The sequence below is a fragment of the Oncorhynchus mykiss genome, chromosome 17, assembly GCF_057628025.1.
Source record: "Oncorhynchus mykiss isolate SJ-2025 chromosome 17, ASM5762802v1, whole genome shotgun sequence".
Lineage (NCBI taxonomy): Eukaryota > Metazoa > Chordata > Actinopteri > Salmoniformes > Salmonidae > Oncorhynchus > Oncorhynchus mykiss.
This window is the reverse complement of record NC_143038.1, coordinates 66,942,501-66,962,500: the sequence shown is the minus strand read 5'-3', so window position 1 is coordinate 66,962,500 and position 20,000 is coordinate 66,942,501. Positions and strand designations below refer to the sequence as shown.

The 20,000-nt window shown below is 39.5% G+C and overlaps 23 non-coding genes across 23 annotated transcripts; all 23 read right to left on the bottom strand.

Moving 5' to 3' along the window:
- Positions 1 to 195: 195 nt before the first annotated feature.
- Positions 196 to 268, bottom strand: trnar-acg (transfer RNA arginine (anticodon ACG)). The gene has a single exon. It is a non-coding gene; the product is annotated as a tRNA-Arg (tRNA).
- Positions 269 to 1,534: 1,266 nt separating this feature from the next.
- trnar-acg (transfer RNA arginine (anticodon ACG)) lies at positions 1,535 to 1,607 on the bottom strand. The gene has a single exon. It is a non-coding gene; the product is annotated as a tRNA-Arg (tRNA).
- A 984-nt stretch (positions 1,608 to 2,591) lies between these two features.
- trnae-uuc (transfer RNA glutamic acid (anticodon UUC)) lies at positions 2,592 to 2,663 on the bottom strand. The gene has a single exon. It is a non-coding gene; the product is annotated as a tRNA-Glu (tRNA).
- Positions 2,664 to 2,873: 210 nt separating this feature from the next.
- Positions 2,874 to 2,946, bottom strand: trnar-acg (transfer RNA arginine (anticodon ACG)). Its single transcript has one exon. It is a non-coding gene; the product is annotated as a tRNA-Arg (tRNA).
- A 1,266-nt stretch (positions 2,947 to 4,212) lies between these two features.
- trnar-acg (transfer RNA arginine (anticodon ACG)) lies at positions 4,213 to 4,285 on the bottom strand. Its single transcript has one exon. It is a non-coding gene; the product is annotated as a tRNA-Arg (tRNA).
- A 592-nt stretch (positions 4,286 to 4,877) lies between these two features.
- On the bottom strand, positions 4,878 to 4,950 carry trnar-acg (transfer RNA arginine (anticodon ACG)). Its single transcript has one exon. It is a non-coding gene; the product is annotated as a tRNA-Arg (tRNA).
- Positions 4,951 to 5,933: 983 nt separating this feature from the next.
- trnae-uuc (transfer RNA glutamic acid (anticodon UUC)) lies at positions 5,934 to 6,005 on the bottom strand. Its single transcript has one exon. It is a non-coding gene; the product is annotated as a tRNA-Glu (tRNA).
- Positions 6,006 to 6,215: 210 nt separating this feature from the next.
- Positions 6,216 to 6,288, bottom strand: trnar-acg (transfer RNA arginine (anticodon ACG)). The gene has a single exon. It is a non-coding gene; the product is annotated as a tRNA-Arg (tRNA).
- A 1,645-nt stretch (positions 6,289 to 7,933) lies between these two features.
- trnae-uuc (transfer RNA glutamic acid (anticodon UUC)) lies at positions 7,934 to 8,005 on the bottom strand. The gene has a single exon. It is a non-coding gene; the product is annotated as a tRNA-Glu (tRNA).
- A 210-nt stretch (positions 8,006 to 8,215) lies between these two features.
- On the bottom strand, positions 8,216 to 8,288 carry trnar-acg (transfer RNA arginine (anticodon ACG)). The gene has a single exon. It is a non-coding gene; the product is annotated as a tRNA-Arg (tRNA).
- Positions 8,289 to 9,272: 984 nt separating this feature from the next.
- Positions 9,273 to 9,344, bottom strand: trnae-uuc (transfer RNA glutamic acid (anticodon UUC)). The gene has a single exon. It is a non-coding gene; the product is annotated as a tRNA-Glu (tRNA).
- A 210-nt stretch (positions 9,345 to 9,554) lies between these two features.
- On the bottom strand, positions 9,555 to 9,627 carry trnar-acg (transfer RNA arginine (anticodon ACG)). The gene has a single exon. It is a non-coding gene; the product is annotated as a tRNA-Arg (tRNA).
- Positions 9,628 to 10,610: 983 nt separating this feature from the next.
- On the bottom strand, positions 10,611 to 10,682 carry trnae-uuc (transfer RNA glutamic acid (anticodon UUC)). Its single transcript has one exon. It is a non-coding gene; the product is annotated as a tRNA-Glu (tRNA).
- Positions 10,683 to 10,894: 212 nt separating this feature from the next.
- Positions 10,895 to 10,967, bottom strand: trnar-acg (transfer RNA arginine (anticodon ACG)). Its single transcript has one exon. It is a non-coding gene; the product is annotated as a tRNA-Arg (tRNA).
- A 978-nt stretch (positions 10,968 to 11,945) lies between these two features.
- Positions 11,946 to 12,017, bottom strand: trnae-uuc (transfer RNA glutamic acid (anticodon UUC)). Its single transcript has one exon. It is a non-coding gene; the product is annotated as a tRNA-Glu (tRNA).
- Positions 12,018 to 12,228: 211 nt separating this feature from the next.
- trnar-acg (transfer RNA arginine (anticodon ACG)) lies at positions 12,229 to 12,301 on the bottom strand. Its single transcript has one exon. It is a non-coding gene; the product is annotated as a tRNA-Arg (tRNA).
- A 984-nt stretch (positions 12,302 to 13,285) lies between these two features.
- trnae-uuc (transfer RNA glutamic acid (anticodon UUC)) lies at positions 13,286 to 13,357 on the bottom strand. Its single transcript has one exon. It is a non-coding gene; the product is annotated as a tRNA-Glu (tRNA).
- Positions 13,358 to 13,567: 210 nt separating this feature from the next.
- trnar-acg (transfer RNA arginine (anticodon ACG)) lies at positions 13,568 to 13,640 on the bottom strand. Its single transcript has one exon. It is a non-coding gene; the product is annotated as a tRNA-Arg (tRNA).
- A 984-nt stretch (positions 13,641 to 14,624) lies between these two features.
- Positions 14,625 to 14,696, bottom strand: trnae-uuc (transfer RNA glutamic acid (anticodon UUC)). Its single transcript has one exon. It is a non-coding gene; the product is annotated as a tRNA-Glu (tRNA).
- Positions 14,697 to 14,906: 210 nt separating this feature from the next.
- On the bottom strand, positions 14,907 to 14,979 carry trnar-acg (transfer RNA arginine (anticodon ACG)). Its single transcript has one exon. It is a non-coding gene; the product is annotated as a tRNA-Arg (tRNA).
- A 2,310-nt stretch (positions 14,980 to 17,289) lies between these two features.
- trnae-uuc (transfer RNA glutamic acid (anticodon UUC)) lies at positions 17,290 to 17,361 on the bottom strand. Its single transcript has one exon. It is a non-coding gene; the product is annotated as a tRNA-Glu (tRNA).
- A 211-nt stretch (positions 17,362 to 17,572) lies between these two features.
- On the bottom strand, positions 17,573 to 17,645 carry trnar-acg (transfer RNA arginine (anticodon ACG)). Its single transcript has one exon. It is a non-coding gene; the product is annotated as a tRNA-Arg (tRNA).
- A 970-nt stretch (positions 17,646 to 18,615) lies between these two features.
- trnae-uuc (transfer RNA glutamic acid (anticodon UUC)) lies at positions 18,616 to 18,687 on the bottom strand. Its single transcript has one exon. It is a non-coding gene; the product is annotated as a tRNA-Glu (tRNA).
- Between the last annotated feature and the right edge of the window lie 1,313 nt (positions 18,688 to 20,000).

Sequence of the window (20,000 nt, the reverse complement as noted above, 5' to 3'; positions counted from 1 at the left end):
ATACACATCACAGACAAATCTTTAAATGTTGACATTATGCCTTTTGGATTAAAAGCTACATCTTTTTTTCTCTGAGATGTTGGGGAATGTCCAGATGAAATCAGTCTAAAATGAGTTTGAAGTGAGAACAGCCAGAAGCACTGAAAAGTATACAGTATCAATCCCGGCTTGATTTCAATCAATTAAATTAAGTATCGAGCCAGCCAGGAGTCGAACCTAGAATCTTCTGATCCGTAGTCAGACACGTTATCCATTGCGCCACTGGCCCCACGTCTAAGCTGAAGTCAGGTCACAGCTAGACCAGTGTACACAGTCATTGTGTCTGTCAACAACAAGGTTCCTTGGTTTTCTGTTTCAGATGCATATCTTAATTTGATCCTCCTGTTGTTGCATGAATTTTACTGAAGAGCAAGAAATGCAAACTTGAAGTGTATTCAATGTTTAAAAAGTCTTGTAAATTATGAATCTACAAAACATGTCACATTTGCTGTTGCTGAGGGAATATTGTTGTGTTGTGTGATTCTGCTGCCAGTTAAAATGTGGTATCTGTTCTTACAGAAGTGCATCCCAAATGACAAGATGTTCTTTCCCATACTGGGAGTTCAACCCGGGCGAAAACCAGAAATCCTAAAAGCCAGACCATATGGGAAGACAGTTACTTTAAAAAAACATCACAGACAAATCCATAAACATTGAAATTATGCTTGTTGTAATTACAAGCTCCATCTTTTTCTCAGCGATGTTGGAGAAAAGTCCCATATAAAATCAGTCTAAAATGTGTTTGAATCGAGAACTGCCAGACACAATGAAAAGTATACAGTATTTTTCCCAGCTTGATTTTGGTCAAATAAATCTAGTTTTGAGCCAAACAGGAGTCAAATATTCAATCTTCTGACCTGTTATCAGACACGTTATCCATTGCGCCACTGGCCGCACAGCCAAGCTGAAGTCAGGACACACCTAGGCCAGTGTACACAGTCATAGCTTCTGTCACCGACAAGGTTCCTTGGGATTTCTGTTACAGATGCAAATCTTAATTTGATCCTCCTGTTGTTGCATGAATTTTACTGCAGAGCAAGAAATGCAGCAATGAAGTGTATTCAACGTTTAAAATGCCTTGTATAATTTGAATCTACATAACATGTCACATTTCCTGTTGCTGAGGGAATATTGTTGTGTTGTGTGAAACTGCTGCCAGTTAAAATGCAGTATCTGTTGTTACACAAGTGCATCCCAAGCAACAAGATATTCTTTCCCATACCGAGAGTTGAACCCGGGCCACCTGGGTGAAAACCAGGAATCCTAACCGCTAGACCATATGGGAAGACACATACTTAAAATACACATCACAGACAAATCTTTAAATGTTGACATTATGCCTTTTGGATTAAAAGCTACATCTTTTTTTCTCTGAGATGTTGGGGAATGTCCAGATGAAATCAGTCTAAAATGAGTTTGAAGTGAGAACAGCCAGAAGCACTGAAAAGTATACAGTATCAATCCCGGCTTGATTTCAATCAATTAAATTAAGTATCGAGCCAGCCAGGAGTCGAACCTAGAATCTTCTGATCCGTAGTCAGACACGTTATCCATTGCGCCACTGGCCCCACGTCTAAGCTGAAGTCAGGTCACAGCTAGACCAGTGTACACAGTCATTGTGTCTGTCAACAACAAGGTTCCTTGGTTTTCTGTTTCAGATGCATATCTTAATTTGATCCTCCTGTTGTTGCATGAATTTTACTGAAGAGCAAGAAATGCAAACTTGAAGTGTATTCAATGTTTAAAAAGTCTTGTAAATTATGAATCTACAAAACATGTCACATTTGCTGTTGCTGAGGGAATATTGTTGTGTTGTGTGATTCTGCTGCCAGTTAAAATGTGGTATCTGTTCTTACACAAGTGCATCCCAAATGACAAGATGTTCTTTCCCATACTGGGAGTTCAACCCGGGCGAAAACCAGAAATCCTAAAAGCCAGACCATATGGGAAGACAATTACTTTAAAAAAACATCACAGACAAATCCATAAACGTTGAAATGATGCTTGTTGTAATTACAAGCTCCATCTTTTTCTCAGCGATGTTGGAGAAAAGTCCCATATAAAATCAGTCTAAAATGTGTTTGAATCGAGAACTGCCAGACACAATGAAAAGTATGCAGTATTTTTCCCAGCTTGATTTTGGTCAAATAAATCTAGTTTTGAGCCAAACAGGAGTCAAATATTCAATCTTCTGACCTGTTATCAGACACGTTATCCATTGCGCCACTGGCCGCACAGCCAAGCTGAAGTCAGGACACAGCTAGACTAGTGTACACAGTCATAGCTTCTGTCACCGACAAGGTTCCTTGGGATTTCTGTTACAGATGCAAATCTTAATTTGATCCTCCTGTTGTTGCATGAATTTTACTGCAGAGCAAGAAATGCAGCAATGAAGTGTATTCAACGTTTAAAATGCCTTGTATAATTTGAATCTACATAACATGTCACATTTCCTGTTGCTGAGGGAATATTGTTGAGTTGTGTGAAACTGCTGCCAGTTAAAATGCAGTATCTGTTGTTACACAAGTGCATCCCAAACATCAAGATATTCTTTCCCATACCGGGAGTTGAACCCGGGCCACCTGGGTGAAAACCAGGAATCCTAACCGCTAGACCATATGGGAAGACACATACTTAAAATACACATCACAGACAAATCTTTAAATGTTGACATTATGCCTTTTGGATTAAAAGCTACATCTTTTTTTCTCTGAGATGTTGGGGAATGTCCAGATGAAATCAGTCTAAAATGAGTTTGAAGTGAGAACAGCCAGAAGCACTGAAAAGTATACAGTATCAATCCCGGCTTGATTTCAATCAATTAAATTAAGTATCGAGCCAGCCAGGAGTCGAACCTAGAATCTTCTGATCCGTAGTCAGACACGTTATCCATTGCGCCACTGGCCCCACGTCTAAGCTGAAGTCAGGTCACAGCTAGACCAGTGTACACAGTCATTGTGTCTGTCAACAACAAGGTTCCTTGGTTTTCTGTTTCAGATGCATATCTTAATTTGATCCTCCTGTTGTTGCATGAATTTTACTGAAGAGCAAGAAATGCAAACTTGAAGTGTATTCAATGTTTAAAAAGTCTTGTAAATTATGAATCTACAAAACATGTCACATTTGCTGTTGCTGAGGGAATATTGTTGTGTTGTGTGATTCTGCTGCCAGTTAAAATGTGGTATCTGTTCTTACACAAGTGCATCCCAAATGACAAGATGTTCTTTCCCATACAGGGAGTTCAACCCGGGCGAAAACCAGAAATCCTAAAAGCCAGACCATATGGGAAGACAATTACTTTAAAAAAACATCACAGACAAATCCATAAACGTTGAAATGATGCTTGTTGTAATTACAAGCTCCATCTTTTTCTCAGAGATGTTGGAGAAAAGTCCCATATAAAATCAGTCTAAAATGTGTTTGAATCGAGAACTGCCAGACACAATGAAAAGTATACAGTATTTTTCCCAGCTTGATTGTGGTCAAATAAATCTAGTTTTGAGCCAAACAGGAGTCAAATATTCAATCTTCTGACCTGTTATCAGACACGTTATCCATTGCGCCACTGGCCGCACAGCCAAGCTGAAGTCAGGACACACCTAGGCCAGTGTACACAGTCATAGCTTCTGTCACCGACAAGGTTCCTTGGGATTTCTGTTACAGATGCAAATCTTAATTTGATCCTCCTGTTGTTGCATGAATTTTACTGCAGAGCAAGAAATGCAGCAATGAAGTGTATTCAACGTTTAAAATGCCTTGTATAATTTGAATCTACATAACATGTCACATTTCCTGTTGCTGAGGGAATATTGTTGTGTTGTGTGAAACTGCTGCCAGTTAAAATGCAGTATCTGTTGTTACACAAGTGCATCCCAAACAACAAGATATTCTTTCCCATACCGGTAGTTGAACCCAGGCCACCTGGGTGAAAACCAGGAATCCTAACCGCTAGACCATATGGGAAGACACATACTTAAAATACACATCACAGACAAATCTTTAAATGTTGACATTATGCCTTTTGGATTAAAAGCTACATCTTTTTTTCTCTGAGATGTTGGGGAATGTCCAGATGAAATCAGTCTAAAATGAGTTTGAAGTGAGAACAGCCAGAAGCACTGAAAAGTATACAGTATCAATCCCGGCTTGATTTCAATCAATTAAATTAAGTATCGAGCCAGCCAGGATTCGAACCTAGAATCTTCTGATCCGTAGTCAGACACGTTATCCATTGCGCCACTGGCCCCACGTCTAAGCTGAAGTCAGGTCACAGCTAGACCAGTGTACACAGTCATTGTGTCTGTCAACAACAAGGTTCCTTGGTTTTCTGTTTCAGATGCATATCTTAATTTGATCCTCCTGTTGTTGCATGAATTTTACTGAAGAGCAAGAAATGCAAACTTGAAGTGTATTCAATGTTTAAAAAGTCTTGTAAATTATGAATCTACAAAACATGTCACATTTGCTGTTGCTGAGGGAATATTGTTGTGTTGTGTGATTCTGCTGCCAGTTAAAATGTGGTATCTGTTCTTACACAAGTGCATCCCAAATGACAAGATGTTCTTTCCCATACAGGGAGTTCAACCCGGGCGAAAACCAGAAATCCTAAAAGCCAGACCATATGGGAAGACAGTTACTTTAAAAAAACATCACAGACAAATCCATAAACGTTGAAATGATGCTTGTTGTAATTACAAGCTCCATCTTTTTCTCAGCGATGTTGGAGAAAAGTCCCATATAAAATCAGTCTAAAATGTGTTTGAATCGAGAACTGCTAGAAGCACTGAAAAGTATACAGTATCAATCCCGGCTTGATTTCAATCAATTAAATTAAGTATCGAGCCAGCCAGGAGTCGAACCTAGAATCTTCTGATCCGTAGTCAGACACGTTATCCATTGCGCCACTGGCCCACGTCTAAGCTGACGTCAGGTCACAGCTAGACCAGTGTACACAGTCATTGTGTCTGTCAACAACAAGGTTCCTTGGTTTTCTGTTTCAGATGCATATCTTAATTTGATCCTCCTGTTGTTGCATGAATTTTACTGAAGAGCAAGAAATGCAAACTTGAAGTGTATTCAATGTTTAAAAAGTCTTGTAAATTATGAATCTACAAAACATGTCACATTTGCTGTTGCTGAGGGAATATTGTTGTGTTGTGTGATTCTGCTGCCAGTTAAAATGTGGTATCTGTTCTTACACAAGTGCATCCCAAATGACAAGATGTTCTTTCCCATACTGGGAGTTCAACCCGGGCGAAAACCAGAAATCCTAAAAGCCAGACCATATGGGAAGACAATTACTTTAAAAAAACATCACAGACAAATCCATAAACGTTGAAATGATGCTTGTTGTAATTACAAGCTCCATCTTTTTCTCAGCGATGTTGGAGAAAAGTCCCATATAAAATCAGTCTAAAATGTGTTTGAATCGAGAACTGCCAGACACAATGAAAAGTATACAGTATTTTTCCCAGCTTGATTTTGGTCAAATAAATCTAGTTTTGAGCCAAATAGGAGTCAAATATTCAATCTTCTGACCTGTTATCAGACACGTTATCCATTGCGCCACTGGCCGCACAGCCAAGCTGAAGTCAGGACACACCTAGGCCAGTGTACACAGTCATAGCTTCTGACACCGACAAGGTTCCTTGGGATTTCTGTTACAGATGCAAATCTTAATTTGATCCTCCTGTTGTTGCATGAATTTTACTGCAGAGCAAGAAATGCAGCAATGAAGTGTATTCAACGTTTAAAATGCCTTGTATAATTTGAATCTACATAACATGTCACATTTCCTGTTGCTGAGGGAATATTGTTGTGTTGTGTGAAACTGCTGCCAGTTAAAATGCAGTATCTGTTGTTACACAAGTGCATCCCAAACAACAAGATATTCTTTCCCATACCGGGAGTTGAACCCGGGCCACCTGGGTGAAAACCAGGAATCCTAACCGCTAGACCATATGGGAAGACACATACTTAAAATACACATCACAGACAAATCTTTAAATGTTGACATTATGCCTTTTGGATTAAAAGCTACATCTTTTTTTCTCTGAGATGTTGGGGAATGTCCAGATGAAATCAGTCTAAAATGAGTTTGAAGTGAGAACAGCCAGAAGCACTGAAAAGTATACAGTATCAATCCCGGCTTGATTTCAATCAATTAAATTAAGTATCGAGCCAGCCAGGATTCGAACCTAGAATCTTCTGATCCGTAGTCAGACACGTTATCCATTGCGCCACTGGCCCCACGTCTAAGCTGAAGTCAGGTCACAGCTAGACCAGTGTACACAGTCATTGTGTCTGTCAACAACAAGGTTCCTTGGTTTTCTGTTTCAGATGCATATCTTAATTTGATCCTCCTGTTGTTGCATGAATTTTACTGAAGAGCAAGAAATGCAAACTTGAAGTGTATTCAATGTTTAAAAAGTCTTGTAAATTATGAATCTACAAAACATGTCACATTTGCTGTTGCTGAGGGAATATTGTTGTGTTGTGTGATTCTGCTGCCAGTTAAAATGTGGTATCTGTTCTTACACAAGTGCATCCCAAATGACAAGATGTTCTTTCCCATACTGGGAGTTCAACCCGGGCGAAAACCAGAAATCCTAAAAGCCAGACCATATGGGAAGACAGTTACTTTAAAAAAACATCACAGACAAATCCATAAACGTTGAAATGATGCTTGTTGTAATTACAAGCTCCATCTTTTTCTCAGCGATGTTGGAGAAAAGTCCCATATAAAATCAGTCTAAAATGTGTTTGAATCGAGAACTGCCAGAAGCACTGAAAAGTATACAGTATCAATCCCGGCTTGATTTCAATCAATTAAATTAAGTATCAAGCCAGCCAGGAGTCGAACCTAGAATCTTCTGATCCGTAGTCAAACACGTTATCCATTGCGCCATTGGCCCCACGTCTAAGCTGAAGTCAGGTCACAGCTAGACCAGTGTACACAGTCATTGTGTCTGTCAACAACAAGGTTCCTTGGTTTTCTGTTTCAGATGCATATCTTAATTTGATCCTCCTGTTGTTGCATGAATTTTACTGAAGAGCAAGAAATGCAAACTTGAAGTGTATTCAATGTTTAAAAAGTCTTGTAAATTTTGAATCTACAAAACATGTCACATTTGCTGTTGCTGAGGGAATATTGTTGTGTTGTGTGATTCTGCTGCCAGTTAAAATGTGGTATCTGTTCTTACACAAGTGCATCCCAAATGACAAGATGTTCTTTCCCATACAGGGAGTTCAACCCGGGCGAAAACCAGAAATCCTAAAAGCCAGACCATATGGGAAGACAGTTACTTTAAAAAAACATCACAGACAAATCCATAAACGTTGAAATGATGCTTGTTGTAATTACAAGCTCCATCTTTTTCTCAGCGATGTTGGAGAAAAGTCCCATATAAAATCAGTCTAAAATGTGTTTGAATCGAGAACTAACACAATGAAAAGTATACAGTATTTTTCCCAGCTTGATTTTGGTCAAATAAATCTAGTTTTGAGCCAAACAGGAGTCAAATATTCAATCTTCTGACCTGTTATCAGACACGTTATCCATTGCGCCACTGGCCGCACAGCCAAGCTGAAGTCAGGACACACCTAGGCCAGTGTACACAGTCATAGCTTCTGTCACCGACAAGGTTCCTTGGGATTTCTGTTACAGATGCAAATCTTAATTTGATCCTCCTGTTGTTGCATGAATTTTACTGCAGAGCAAGAAATGCAGCAATGAAGTGTATTCAACGTTTAAAATGCCTTGTATAATTTGAATCTACATAACATGTCACATTTCCTGTTGCTGAGGGAATATTGTTGTGTTGTGTGAAACTGCTGCCAGTTAAAATGCAGTATCTGTTGTTACACAAGTGCATCCCAAACAACAAGATATTCTTTCCCATACCGGGAGTTGAACCCGGGCCACCTGGGTGAAAACCAGGAATCCTAACCGCTAGACCATATGGGAAGACACATACTTAAAATACACATCACAGACAAATCTTTAAATGTTGACATTATGCCTTTTGGATTAAAAGCTACATCTTTTTTTCTCTGAGATGTTGGGGAATGTCCAGATGAAATCAGTCTAAAATGAGTTTGAAGTGAGAACAGCCAGAAGCACTGAAAAGTATACAGTATCAATCCCGGCTTGATTTCAATAAATTAAATTAAGTATCGAGCCAGCCAGGAGTCGAACCTAGAATCTTCTGATCCGTAGTCAGACACGTTATCCATTGCGCCACTGGCCCCACGTCTAAGCTGAAGTCAGGTCACAGCTAGACCAGTGTACACAGTCATTGTGTCTGTCAACAACAAGGTTCCTTGGTTTTCTGTTTCAGATGCATATCTTAATTTGATCCTCCTGTTGTTGCATGAATTTTACTGAAGAGCAAGAAATGCAAACTTGAAGTGTATTCAATGTTTAAAAAGTCTTGTAAATTATGAATCTACAAAACATGTCACATTTGCTGTTGCTGAGGGAATATTGTTGTGTTGTGTGATTCTGCTGCCAGTTAAAATGTGGTATCTGTTCTTACACAAGTGCATCCCAAATGACAAGATGTTCTTTCCCATACAGGGAGTTCAACCTGGGCGAAAACCAGAAATCCTAAAAGCCAGACCATATGGGAAGACAGTTACTTTAAAAAAACATCACAGACAAATCCATAAACGTTGAAATGATGCTTGTTGTAATTACAAGCTCCATCTTTTTCTCAGCGATGTTGGAGAAAAGTCCCATATAAAATCAGTCTAAAATGTGTTTGAATCGAGAACTGCCAGACACAATGAAAAGTATACAGTATTTTTCCCAGCTTGATTTTGGTCAAATAAATCTAGTTTTGAGCCAAACAGGAGTCAAATATTCAATCTTCTGACCTGTTATCAGACACGTTATCCATTGCGCCACTGGCCGCACAGCCAAGCTGAAGTCAGGACACACCTAGGCCAGTGTACACAGTCATAGCTTCTGTCACCGACAAGGTTCCTTGGGATTTCTGTTACAGATGCAAATCTTAATTTGATCCTCCTGTTGTTGCATGAATTTTACTGCAGAGCAAGAAATGCAGCAATGAAGTGTATTCAACGTTTAAAATGCCTTGTATAATTTGAATCTACATAACATGTCACATTTCCTGTTGCTGAGGGAATATTGTTGTGTTGTGTGAAACTGCTGCCAGTTAAAATGCAGTATCTGTTGTTACACAAGTGCATCCCAAACAACAAGATATTCTTTCCCATACCGGGAGTTGAACCCAGGCCACCTGGGTGAAAACCAGGAATCCTAACCGCTAGACCATATGGGAAGACACATACTTAAAATACACATCACAGACAAATCTTTAAATGTTGACATTATGCCTTTTGGATTAAAAGCTACATCTTTTTTTCTCTGAGATGTTGGGGAATGTCCAGATGAAATCAGTCTAAAATGAGTTTGAAGTGAGAACAGCCAGAAGCACTGAAAAGTATACAGTATCAATGCCGGCTTGATTTCAATAAATTAAATTAAGTATCGAGCCAGCCAGGAGTCGAACCTAGAATCTTCTGATCCGTAGTCAGACACGTTATCCATTGCGCCACTGGCCCCACGTCTAAGCTGAAGTCAGGTCACAGCTAGACTAGTGTACACAGTCATTGTGTCTGTCAACAACAAGGTTCCTTGGTTTTCTGTTTCAGATGCATATCTTAATTTGATCCTCCTGTTGTTGCATGAATTTTACTGAAGAGCAAGAAATGCAAACTTGAAGTGTATTCAATGTTTAAAAAGTCTTGTAAATTATGAATCTACAAAACATGTCACATTTGCTGTTGCTGAGGGAATATTGTTGTGTTGTGTGATTCTGCTGCCAGTTAAAATGTGGTATCTGTTCTTACACAAGTGCATCCCAAATGACAAGATGTTCTTTCCCATACTGGGAGTTCAACCCGGGCGAAAACCAGTAATCCTAAAAGCCAGACCATATGGGAAGACAGTTACTTAAAAAAACATCACAGACAAATCCATAAACGTTGAAATTATGCTTGTTGTATTACAAGCTCCATCTTTTTTCTCAGAGATGTTGGAGAAAAGTCCCATATAAAATCAGTCTAAAATGTGTTTGAATCGAGAACTGGCAGACACAATGAAAAGTACACAGTATTTTTCCCAGCTTGATTTTGGTCAAATAAATCTAGTTTTGAGCCAAACAGGAGTCAAATATTCAATCTTCTGACCTGTTATCAGACACGTTATCCATTGCGCCACTGGCCGCACAGCCAAGCTGAAGTCAGGACACACCTAGGCCAGTGTACACAGTCATAGCTTCTGTCACCGACAGGGTTCCTTGGGATTTCTGTTACAGATGCAAATCTTAATTTGATCCTCCTGTTGTTGCATGAATTTTACTGCAGAGCAAGAAATGCAGCCATGAAGTGTATTCAACGTTTAAAAAGCCTTGTATAATTTGAATCTACATAACATGTCACATTTCCTGTTGCTGAGGGAATATTGTTGTGTTGTGTGAATCTGCTACCAGTTAAAATGCAGTATCTGTTGTTACACAAGTGCATCCCAAACGACAAGCTTTTCTTTCCCATACCGGGAGTTGAACCCGGGCCACCTGGGTGAAAACCAGGAATCCTAACCGCTAGACCATATGGGAAGACACATACTTAAAATACACATCACAGACAAATCTTTAAATGTTGACATTATGCCTGTTGGATTAAAAGCTACATCTTTTTTTCTCTGAGATGTTGGGGAATGTCCAGATGAAATCAGTCTAAAATGAGTTTGAAGTGAGAACAGCCAGAAGCACTGAAAAGTATACAGGATCAATCCCGGCTTAATTTCAATCAATTAAATATTAAGCATCGAGCCAGCCAGGAGTCGAACCTAGAATCTTCTGATCCGTAGTCAGACACGTTATCCATTGCGCCACTGGCCCCACATTTAAGCTGCAGTCAGGTCACAGCTAGACCAGTGTCATTGCGTCTGTCAACAACAAGGTTCCTTGGTTTTCTGTTTCAGATGCATATCTTAATTTGATCCTCCTGTTGTTGCATGAATTTTACTGCAGAGCAAGAAATGCAAACTTGAAGTGTATTCAATGTTTAAAAAGTATTGTAAATTATGAATCTACAAAACATGTCACATTTGCTGTTGCTGAGGGCATATTGTTGTGTTGTGTGATTCTGCTGCCAGTTAAAATGTGGTATCTGTTCTTACACAAGTGAATCCCAAATGACAAGATGTTCATTTCTATACTGGGAGTTCAACCCGGGCGAAAACCAGGAATCCTAAACGCCAGACCATATGGGAAGACAGTTACTTGAAAAAAACATCACAGACAAGTCCATAAACGTTGAAATGATGCTTGTTGTAATTACAAGCTCCATCTTTTTTCTCAGAGATGTTGGAGAAAAGTCCCATGTAAAATCAGTCTAAAATGTGTTTGAATCGAGAACTGCCAGAGACAATGAAAAGTATACAGTATTTTTCCCAGCTTGATTTTGGTCAAATAAATCTAGTTTTGAGCCAAACAGGAGTCAAATATTCAATCTTCTGACCTGTTATCAGACACGTTATCCATTGCGCCACTGGCCGCACAGCCAAGCTGAAGTCAGGACACACCTAGGCCAGTGTACACAGTCATAGCTTCTGTCACCGACAAGGTTCCTTGGGATTTCTGTTACAGATGCAAATCTTAATTTGATCCTCCTGTTGTTGCATGAATTTTACTGCAGAGCAAGAAATGCAGCCATGAAGTGTATTCAACGTTTAAAAAGCCTTGTATAATTTGAATCTACATAACATGTCACATTTCCTGTTGCTGAGGGAATATTGTTGTGTTGTGTGAAACTGCTGCCAGTTAAAATGCAGTATCTGTTGTTATACAAGTGCATCCCAAACAACAAGATATTCTTTCCCATACCGGGAGTTGAACCCGGGCCACCTGGGTGAAAACCAGGAATCCTAACCGCTAGACCATATGGGAAGACACATACTTGAAATACACATCACAGACAAATCTTTAAATGTTGACATTATGCCTGTTGGATTAAAAGCTACATCTTTTTTTCTCTGAGATGTTGGGGAATGTATGATGAAATCAGTCTAAAATGAGTTTGAAGTGAGAACAGCCAGAAGCACTGAAAAGTATACAGGATCAATCCCGGCTTAATTTCAATCAATTAAAAATTAAGCATCGAGCCAGCCAGGATTCGAACCTAGAATCTTCTGATCCGTAGTCAGACACGTTATCCATTGCGCCACTGGCCCCACGTTTAAGCTGCAGTCAGGTCACAGCTAGACCAGTGTACACAGTCATTGCGTCTGTCAACAACAAGGTTCCTTGGTTTTCTGTTTCAGATGCATATCTTAATTTGATCCTCCTGTTGTTGCATGAATTTTACTGCAGAGCAAGAAATGCAAACTTGAAGTGTATTCAATGTTTAAAAAGTCTTGTAAATTATGAATCTACAAAACATGTCACATTTGCTGTTGCTGAGGGCATATTGTTGTGTTGTGTGATTCTGCTGCCAGTTAAAATGTGGTATCTGTTCTTACACAAGTGAATCCCAAATGACAAGATGTTCTTTCCCATACTGGGAGTTCAACCCGGGCGAAAACCAGGAATCCTAAACGCCAGACCATATGGGAAGACAGTTACTTTAAAAAAACATCACAGACAAATCCATAAACGTTGAAATGATGCTTGTTGTAATTACAAGCTCCATCTTTTTCTCAGCGATGTTGGAGAAAAGTCCCATATAAAATCAGTCTAAAATGTGTTTGAATCGAGAACTGCCAGACACAATGAAAAGTATACAGTATTTTTCCCAGCTTGATTTTGGTCAAATAAATCTAGTTTTGAGCCAAACAGGAGTCAAATATTCAATCTTCTGACCTGTTATCAGACACGTTATCCATTGCGCCACTGGCCGCACAGCCAAGCTGAAGTCAGGACACACCTAGGCCAGTGTACACAGTCATAGCTTCTGTCACCGACAAGGTTCCTTGGGATTTCTGTTACAGATGCAAATCTTAATTTGATCCTCCTGTTGTTGCATGAATTTTACTGCAGAGCAAGAAATGCAGCAATGAAGTGTATTCAACGTTTAAAATGCCTTGTATAATTTGAATCTACATAACATGTCACATTTCCTGTTGCTGAGGGAATATTGTTGTGTTGTGTGAAACTGCTGCCAGTTAAAATGCAGTATCTGTTGTTACACAAGTGCATCCCAAACAACAAGATATTCTTTCCCATACCGGGAGTTGAACCCGGGCCACCTGGGTGAAAACCAGGAATCCTAACCGCTAGACCATATGGGAAGACACATACTTAAAATACACATCACAGACAAATCTTTAAATGTTGACATTATGCCTTTTGGATTAAAAGCTACATCTTTTTTTCTCTGAGATGTTGGGGAATGTCCAGATGAAATCAGTCTAAAATGAGCTTGAAGTGAGAACAGCCAGAAGCACTGAAGAGTATACAGTATCAATGCCGGCTTGATTTCAATCAATTAAATTAAGTATCGAGCCAGCCAGGAGTCGAACCTAGAATCTTCTGATCCGTAGTCAGACACGTTATCCATTGCGCCACTGGCCCCACGTCTAAGCTGAAGTCAGGTCACAGCTTGACCAGTGTACACAGTCATTGTGTCTGTCAACAACAAGGTTCCTTGGTTTTCTGTTTCAGATGCATATCTTAATTTGATCCTCCTGTTGTTGCATGAATTTTACTGAAGAGCAAGAAATGCAAACTTGAAGTGTATTCAATGTTTAAAAAGTCTTGTAAATTATGAATCTACAAAACATGTCACATTTGCTGTTGCTGAGGGCATATTGTTGTGTTGTGTGATTCTGCTGCCAGTTAAAATGTGGTATCTGTTCTTACACAAGTGAATCCCAAATGACAAGATGTTCTTTCCCATACTGGGAGTTCAACCCGGGCGAAAACCAGGAATCCTAAACGCCAGACCATATGGGAAGACAGTTACTTTAAAAAAACATCACAGACAAATCCATAAACGTTGAAATGATGCTTGTTGTAATTACAAGCTCCATCTTTTTCTCAGCGATGTTGGAGAAAAGTCCCATATAAAATCAGTCTAAAATGTGTTTGAATCGAGAACTGCCAGACACAATGAAAAGTATACAGTATTTTTCCCAGCTTGATTTTGGTCAAATAGATCTAGTTTTGAGCCAAACAGGAGTCAAATATTCAATCTTCTGACCTGTTATCAGACACGTTATCCATTGCGCCACTGGCCGCACAGCCAAGCTGAAGTCAGGACACACCTAGGCCAGTGTACACAGTCATAGCTTCTGTCACCGACAAGGTTCCTTGGGATTTCTGTTACAGATGCAAATCTTAATTTGATCCTCCTGTTGTTGCATGAATTTTACTGCAGAGCAAGAAATGCAGCAATGAAGTGTATTCAACGTTTAAAATGCCTTGTATAATTTGAATCTACATAACATGTCACATTTCCTGTTGCTGAGGGAATATTGTTGTGTTGTGTGAAACTGCTGCCAGTTAAAATGCAGTATCTGTTGTTACACAAGTGCATCCCAAACAACAAGATATTCTTTCCCATACCGGGAGTTGAACCCGGGCCACCTGGGTGAAAACCAGGAATCCTAACCGCTAGACCATATGGGAAGACACATACTTAAAATACACATCACAGACAAATCTTTAAATGTTGACATTATGCCTTTTGGATTAAAAGCTACATCTTTTTTTCTCTGAGATGTTGGGGAATGTCCAGATGAAATCAGTCTAAAATGAGCTTGAAGTGAGAACAGCCAGAAGCACTGAAGAGTATACAGTATCAATGCCGGCTTGATTTCAATCAATTAAATTAAGTATCGAGCCAGCCAGGAGTCGAACCTAGAATCTTCTGATCCGTAGTCAGACACGTTATCCATTGCGCCACTGGCCCCACGTCTAAGCTGAAGTCAGGTCACAGCTAGACTAGTGTACACAGTCATTGTGTCTGTCAACAACAAGGTTCCTTGGTTTTCTGTTTCAGATGCATATCTTAATTTGATCCTCCTGTTGTTGCATGAATTTTACTGAAGAGCAAGAAATGCAAACTTGAAGTGTATTCAATGTTTAAAAAGTCTTGTAAATTATGAATCTACAAAACATGTCACATTTGCTGTTGCTGAGGGAATATTGTTGTGTTGTGTGATTCTGCTGCCAGTTAAAATGTGGTATCTGTTCTTACACAAGTGCATCCCAAATGACAAGATGTTCTTTCCCATACTGGGAGTTCAACCCGGGCGAAAACCAGGAATCCTAAAAGCCAGACCATATGGGAAGACAGTTACTTAAAAAAACATCACAGACAAATCCATAAACGTTGAAATTATGCTTGTTGTATTACAAGCTCCATCTTTTTTCTCAGAGATGTTGGAGAAAAGTCCCATATAAAATCAGTCTAAAATGTGTTTGAATCGAGAACTGCCAGACACAATGAAAAGTACACAGTATTTTTCCCAGCTTGATTTTGGTCAAATAAATCTAGTTTTGAGCCAAACAGGAGTCAAATATTCAATCTTCTGACCTGTTATCAGACACGTTATCCATTGCGCCACTGGCCGCACAGCCAAGCTGAAGTCAGGACACACCTAGGCCAGTGTACACAGTCATAGCTTCTGTCACCGACAAGGTTCCTTGGGATTTCTGTTACAGATGCAAATCTTAATTTGATCCTCCTGTTGTTGCATGAATTTTACTGCAGAGCAAGAAATGCAGCCATGAAGTGTATTCAACGTTTAAAAAGCCTTGTATAATTTCAATCTACATAACATGTCACATTTCCTGTTGCTGAGGGAATATTGTTGTGTTGTGTGAAACTGCTGCCAGTTAAAATGCAGTATCTGTTGTTACACAAGTGCATCCCAAACGACAAGATATTCTTTCCCATACCGGGAGTTGAACCCGGGCCACAACCAGGAATCCTAACCGCTAGACCATATGGGAAGACACATACTTAAAATACACATCACAGACAAATCTTTAAATGTTGACATTATGCCTGTTGGATTAAAAGCTACATCTTTTTTTCTCTGAGATGTTGGGGAATGTCCAGATGAAATCAGTCTAAAATGAGTTTGAAGTGAGAACAGCCAGAAGCACTGAAAAGTATACAGGATCAATCCCGGCTTAATTTCAATCAATTAAATATTAAGCATCGAGCCAGCCAGGAGTCAAATCCTAGAATCTTCTGATCCGTAGTCAGACACGTTATCCATTGCGCCACTGGCCCCACATTTAAGCTGCAGTCAGGTCACAGCTAGACCAGTGTCATTGCGTCTGTCAACAACAAGGTTCCTTGGTTTTCTGTTTCAGATGCATATCTTAATTTGATCCTCCTGTTGTTGCATGAATTTTACTGCAGAGCAAGAAATGCAAACTTGAAGTGTATTCAATGTTTAAAAAGTATTGTAAATTATGAATCTACAAAACATGTCACATTTGCTGTTGCTGAGGGCATATTGTTGTGTTGTGTGATTCTGCTGCCAGTTAAAATGTGGTATCTGTTCTTACACAAGTGAATCCCAAATGACAAGATGTTCTTTTCTATACTGGGAGTTCAACCCGGGCGAAAACCAGGAATCCTAAAAGCCAGACCATATGGGAAGACAGTTACTTGAAAAAAACATCACAGACAAGTCCATAAACGTTGAAATGATGCTTGTTGTAATTACAAGCTCCATCTTTTTTCTCAGAGATGTTGGAGAAAAGTCCCATGTAAAATCAGTCTAAAATGTGTTTGAATCGAGAACTGCCAGAGACAATGAAAAGTATACAGTATTTTTCCCAGCTTGATTTTGGTCAAATAAATCTAGTTTTGAGCCAAACAGGAGTCAAATATTCAATCTTCTGACCTGTTATCAGACACGTTATCCATTGCGCCAGTGGCCGCACAGCCAAGCTGAAGTCAGGACACACCTAGGCCAGTGTACACAGTCATAGCTTCTGTCACCGACAAGGTTCCTTGGGATTTCTGTTACAGATGCAAATCTTAATTTGATCCTCCTGTTGTTGCATTAATTTTACTGCAGAGCAAGAAATGCAGCCATGAAGTGTATTCAACATTTAAAAAGCCTTGTATAATTTGAATCTACATAACATGTCACATTTCCTGTTGCTGAGGGAATATTGTTGTGTTGTGTGAAACTGCTGCCAGTTAAAATGCAGTATCTGTTGTTACACAAGTGCATCCCAAACGACAAGATATTCTTTCCCATACCGGGAGTTGAACCCGGGCCACCTGGGTGAAAACCAGGAATCCTAACCGCTAGACCATATGGGAAGACACATACTTGAAATACACATCACAGACAAATCTTTAAATGTTGACATTATGCCTGTTGGATTAAAAGCTACATCTTTTTTTCTCTGAGATGTTGGGGAATGTATGATGAAATCAGTCTAAAATGAGTTTGAAGTGAGAACAGCCAGAAGCACTGAAAAGTATACAGGATCAATCCCGGCTTAATTTCAATCAATTAAAAATTAAGCATCGAGCCAGCCAGGAGTCGAACCTAGAATCTTCTGATCCGTAGTCAGACACGTTATCCATTGCGCCACTGGCCCCACGTTTAAGCTGCAGTCAGGTCACAGCTAGACCAGTGTACACAGTCATTGCGTCTGTCAACAACAAGGTTCCTTGGTTTTCTGTTTCAGATGCATATCTTAATTTGATCCTCCTGTTGTTGCATGAATTTTACTGCAGAGCAAGAAATGCAAACTTGAAGTGTATTCAATGTTTAAAAAGTCTTGTAAATTATGAATCTACAAAACATGTCACATTTGCTGTTGCTGAGGGCATATTGTTGTGTTGTGTGATTCTGCTGCCAGTTAAAATGTGGTATCTGTTCTTACACAAGTGAATCCCAAATGACAAGATGTTCTTTCCCATACTGGGAGTTCAACCCGGGCGAAAACCAGGAATCCTAAACGCCAGACCATATGGGAAGACAGTTACTTGAAAAAAACATCACAGACAAGTCCATAAACGTTGAAATGATGCTTGTTGTAATTACAAGCTCCATCTTTTTTCTCAGAGATGTTGGAGAAAAGTCCCATGTAAAATCAGTCTAAAATGTGTTTGAATCGAGAACTGCCAGAGACAATGAAAAGTATACAGTATTTTTCCCAGCTTGATTTTGGTCAAATAAATCTAGTTTTGAGCCAAACAGGAGTCAAATATTCAATCTTCTGACCTGTTATCAGACACGTTATCCATTGCGCCACTGGCCGCACAGCCAAGCTGAAGTCAGGACACACCTAGGCCAGTGTACACAGTCATAGCTTCTGTCACCGACAAGGTTCCTTGGGATTTCTGTTACAGATGCAAATCTTAATTTGATCCTCCTGTTGTTGCATGAATTTTACTGCAGAGCAAGAAATGCAGCCATGAAGTGTATTCAACGTTTAAAAAGCCTTGTATAATTTGAATCTACATAACATGTCACATTTCCTGTTGCTGAGGGAATATTGTTGTGTTGTGTGAAACTGCAGTATCTGTTGTTACACAAGTGCATCCCAAACGACAAGATATTCTTTCCCATACCGGGAGTTGAACCCGGGCCACCTGGGTGAAAACCAGGAATCCTAACCGCTAGACCATATGGGAAGACACATACTTAAAATACACATCACAGACAAATCTTTAAATGTTGACATTATGCCTGTTGAATTAAAAGCTACATCTTTTTTTTCTCTGAGATGTTGGGGAATGTCCAGATGAAATCAGTTTGAAGTGAGAACAGCCAGAGGCACTGAGAAGTATACAGTATCATACCCGGTTTGATTTTAATCAATTAAACATTAAGTATCAATGCAGCAAGGAGTCGAACGTAGAATATTCTGATCCGTAGTCAGACACGTTATACATCGCGCCACTGGCTCCACATCTAAGCTGAAGTCAGGTCACAGCTAGACCAGTGTACACAGTCATTGCGTCTGTCAACAACAAGGTTCCTTGGTTTTCTGTTTCAGATGCATATCTTAATTTGATCCTCCTGTTGTTGCATGAATTTTACTGCAGAGCAAGAAATGCAAACTTGAAGTGTATTCAATGTTTAAAAAGTCTTGTAAATTATGAATCTACAAAACATGTCACATTTTCTGTTGCTGAGGGAATATTGTTGTGTTGTGTGATTCTGCTGCCAGTTAAAATGTGGTATCTGTTCTTACACAAGTGCATCCCAAATGACAAGATGTTCTTTCCCATACTGGGAGTTGAACCCGGGCGAAAAACAGGAATCCTAAAAGCCAGACCATATGGGAAGACAGTTACTTTAAAAAAACATCACAGACAAATCCATAAACGTTGAAATTATGCTTGTTGTAATTACAAGCTCCATCTTTTTCTCAGAGATGATGGAGAAAAGTCCCATATAAAATCAGTCTAAAATGTGTTTGAATCTAGAACTGCCAGACACAATGAAAAGTATACAGTATTTTTCCCAGCTTGATTTTGGTCAAATAAATCTAGTTTTGAGACAAACAGGAGTCAAATATTCATTTTTCTGACCTGTTATCAGACATGTTATCCATTGCGCCACTGGCCGCACAGCCAAGGACACACCTAGGCCAGTGTACACAGTCATAGCTTCTGTCACCGACAAGGTTCCTTGGGATTTCTGTTACAGATGCAAATCTTAATTTGATCCTCCTGTTGTTGCATGAATTTTACTGCAGAGCAAGAAATGCAGCCATGAAGTGTATTCAACGTTTAAAATGCCTTGTATAATTTGAATCTACATAACATGTCACATTTCCTGTTGCTGAGGGAATACTGTTGTGTTGTGTGAAACTGCTGCCAGTTAAAATGCAGTATCTGTTGTTACACAAGTGCATCCCAAACTACAAGATATTCTTTCCCATACCGGGAGATGAACCCCGGCCACCTGGGTGAAAACCAGGAATCCTAACCGCTAGACC